The sequence below is a fragment of the Frankliniella occidentalis genome, unplaced genomic scaffold, assembly GCF_000697945.3.
Source record: "Frankliniella occidentalis isolate FOCC.00 unplaced genomic scaffold, Focc_3.1 Scaffold57, whole genome shotgun sequence".
NCBI classification, from domain to species: Eukaryota; Metazoa; Arthropoda; class Insecta; order Thysanoptera; family Thripidae; genus Frankliniella; species Frankliniella occidentalis.
The window spans coordinates 8,934-13,288 of record NW_026267187.1 but is presented as its reverse complement, the minus strand read 5'-3'; positions in this window follow the sequence as shown (position 1 = coordinate 13,288).

The following is a 4,355-nucleotide window of genomic DNA, read 5'->3' as shown; positions in this document are numbered from 1 at the left end:
TAATTACCTGTAATTACCTGTAATTACCTGTATTACATATGCAACGTAATTAAGTTCAGACACTATTTACGTCTATATATTACAGCACCCAGGAGATTACACACTGCGCTACGCTGCACCACCAACATGCGCATGACTTCCTTTAATTTACGAACCAACCCGACCTCGAACACATTTCGCTTATCCACAAAAACTACACGCAATTTTCAGATTTTCAAGTACATTAAAAACTCTTCCCTTTGTAACAGTACACAATATCACTTTCAATTTTATTCTTCGCGATTATAAAATTAACACAAAATTAACAGAATGCTATATCATCTGCTTCCACGTTAGCGTAAGCTTAGGTTTTTTTTTTCGGGTGGGGTCTGGTTGGGCCTGTCTCCTGACCACGTTCTGAAGATACCAGAGCTCCCACTGCACAATTCTCGAAAATGTAGGGGAAACACATAGAAAATCGTGTGTACGGAAGTTACACAGAGAAAACGAAGCTGTGCGAAAGTTACATTTGTACGGATGTTACATTTTCATAAAATAGGCAGTTTCAAGCTGATCCTTGGTGATATGAGTACCGGACAAAATCAAATGTTTTGCGAGACATGAAATGTATGCTCTGAAACAAAAGAATGATTTCCATGATTTCTGTGCGACAAGAATTGGCGGAGCTTCGAGCCGTACGGAATGTTGCAGGTATGCTTTTAAAAACCGAGAATTTGACATTCAAACGCCCCTAGTTTACTTACCGTTTACATCACGAAGCCACGCATACTTGGAATCGACAGCTATGATCTTACCGGAGACTAGGACACCAGTGCTACCAATGTCTGTAGCCACAGGGACTGCTCAGAGCGCGAACTTTTGAATGGTTCCTTCCCTTCCGTCACTCTGGAGGGCATTTTTCGGGGTACTGCCCTGACCAGTGTATTTGCGACAGTTGTTCGCCATTCGTTTATGTTGCACAGAAAACATGGAGGGACGAGTAGGAGCTTTCGGATTTTCTCTCCGACAAGGACTTTTGATGATATAGCTGTCTAAAGTTAGGGTTCTAGCGCGGAGGACACTACGTAAGTTACATTTTCACCACTTCCTAAGGAATTTCGATAACTATAACCTCTGACATTGCCTATTTTGTACTAAAATTTGTTTCGCTACCTTCCCCCGAATCAAATAAGCCAAACGGCATCGAAAACGACAGAAAAATAACGATTCTACGTCCAAAAGACACAAATATGTCGCTTATTTTGAAAACCTTCTATAGGTGAACTGTAAGAACACATAAATTTGCCCCCCCCCCCCACCCCTCTCCTCTCCAGCCACTGTTTCAGTTGTGTGTTTACCAAAACAAATCAATGATGTATTTTGATTGGCTGAGCGATAGCGAAGCCTATTACTCCAGTGATGATCAAAAAGTTTCGTGTCTGTGTGTTTGTTTGTCTCTCTGTACGCACGATAACTCGAAAACGGTTTGAGCTAGAAGGCTCTTATTTTTATTGTATCTTTGTACTACAAAAAGGATCGGACGGACAAACGGACAAAATTTTGGCCCAAAGGCTTTTAATTTGACAAGTTACCTCTTAAAAGACTGAAAAAAACAAACAAAGAAATGTTTTGGGCTGTTCGTTAGTTTTGATTTTTTTTTTAACACGTCAGTTTTTGGGCCAGAGAGCTCAAAATCAGTACAGTTATTCCTTTTTACGATACAAAGTTACAATAATAGAGCCTTCTAACTCAAACCGTTCTCGAGTTATTGTGCGTAGACAGACAAACAAACAGACAGACGCGAAACTTTTGATCATCACAGGAGTAGTAGGCTTCGCTTATCGCTCAGACAATTACTCAAGCTCACTACTCACTAAAAGTACCTATTGTAGGGGAGGGGGGGGGGGGGCTGGATCTGAACTCTGGTGGTGATTACAGCGACCCAACCGGACCATTCCGTGGTTGAAGGTCCGGTTGGCAGGAAGGCTTGAGGGTGGGGGTGAGGTACTTCACTGAACAATGATTGGGGTACGCCCTGTTCATAAAAATCGGGGAAAATCAGTAATCATTATAAAAAAAATCATTTATGAAATACGAGAAAAGGATAATCAAAAATCGGAAAAAAAACATAAAAAGAGAGAGAAAATAAAGGTGAATTCAGAGGAAAATGACAAAAGAAGAAAAATTGGTGTATGCTTGAATTTATTGTGAAGTGCCCCTCAGGGCAAAAGGGGGGAGGGGGGGGGAGATGAACGGTAGGTTGCCTGGTTGCCTAAATGCACACACAGGGTTCTTAAGACGAATTCCTTCCTTATCCCTTAGACGGCTCACTATTTAGACTCACAAATAGTATATTCCGGACAAGCGAAGCGCCGTAAACGCGAGGCGAGGATAGCGCTGGTCGAAACTCAGCCTCGCGGCTTCTAGATCCGGTCGTCTGCTGTCAACTGCGCGGTGGCGTTAGGTTAGGTGGGGGGTCTGGATTTCAATCTCGAATTTCAGAATATCCACTGATCTACTGAACCGGTTTCGGATCAGCCCCTAATTCGGATCAACTCTCTGTTGTTTCAATGCAGAACTAAAATTCTTGTACCTTAATTTGTTTGCTGAAAGAACGGACCTTCCTTCCGTCTTTTAAATCGCTAACAATAAGCTGGGTGCGTAGAGTGGAGTACAAGACGAGTATGAACTAAAAGAAATATGTTTTAAAGGTTGGGAGGATTTGAAAAATTGACATTTTTTCAATCTGGAATATGAACATGACAACATTTTCCATGTGTCGGACTTGTGTGAAAACATTATTTTAGGGTACTCAGAGTAGCCTTTTATGGTATCGAATTATTTTTAATAGGTCTATTGACGATTTGGCTGTGAAAGTATTTTGATCCGAATTAGATTCACACGTCCTATTTCGGATCAAAAACACGTCGTTCGGCCAACTCTTACATCTTCGAAACGGGTGCAGCTACAACCCTAAAAAAAATCGCGAATTGTAACGAAAGAAGTCGACTATTATTACCCCCAGTCGTGGCGGTTCTGCCACTCGCGTCTTGCGGCACAGCGAGGAAAAAGGAAAATCTGGTCCGAAATAGGTTCAGTCGCTCTACGGTTTGTAGGGTCAACTTTATCAAATCTGGCCCCTTTGTGCAAATAGGGCCCGACACGAAATTGTAAGTGCGCTTTTGAGTCGCGGAGAGGACGCGCTTGGTGCGTGAAGGTTCGTCATCGGTGCGCCGTTAGTAGTGCGTCCTGGTTCGCTCTCCAAAATGTCCGAAGCGGACTCGGGGCGCCATGAGGCCGCCCTTGTTCGCTCTGGTTCGCGGATGGTACGTCACATGGCGATATTGAGCCCCGCCGAGTGCAAACGGTTCGTCACATGTTCGCTCAGTTTGTCACCGACAGGCGCTCTTGGTACGTCAGTTTGGATAGGGAAGACTTGGTAAATCTAATTTACCTTGTAACAACCATGTCAGCTTGTGCTCTGCCTGTTTTCAAGATAAGTCCTTTACTCTTAGTTTTGTCAGCAGCAGGGGCCTGTAATAATGACAGTGAGTCTGATAATCCTGATATTTCCAAAGAACGCTCTGATGGCTCAAATGAAGAATTCATTGTTGTTTTGGATTCTGATGATGAGAATGACAAAGAAAATGTCAATAACAATGAAAATATTGAAAATGATGGGCTCCCTGCTGATGAAGTGAGAAGGGAAGCTTTGAAATATGTGAGATTGTGGTCAGAGTGGTCAATGTGAGATTGTGTGTCAGATACTGTTATCTGATCAAACCCACTTGTAATTTCACTTCTTGCCAATTGAAGAAATGCGATGAAAGCTAATGATTTTATCATACCACCGAACTCTCTCACTGAAGGTATGTACAAATTCTTTTTATAATTAATGAATAATTTAGAAGTTCATCCATATTTCGTCTAAGCAGTGTATTTGACAAACCAAACAATTGATTCCAGATTGGTACACAGTCTGCTTTGAAGATTATAACACAGAATCTTTTTTGGGCATACTGCAACCGTGCCATTGCTTCAGATTCTATTATGTGTGTGCTGTGAGAGTGATATAATCACTCGACCCGAACTGTCCAAGGTGCAGGAGAAACATATGTTCGGTTCTATCTCAGCCTTTTCAGGAATCTCTCCTGCAAGATGATCCTTAGTTTTATTCCTTTAATTTTTGATAATCTTTGACTCATGACTAAGTAATGTTCTTCAAGATTTTTCACCTGACCCCTGTATTGTTTCCTATGTTATTTTTGTGGGTTTCTCACTTGCAGTGTTGACTTCTTACTTCTCTTGTGACCCTTTTGGTTTTACACAACCTATTTCTCTTGTTTCAATATCTTAGTAAATATTTGGCCATCATA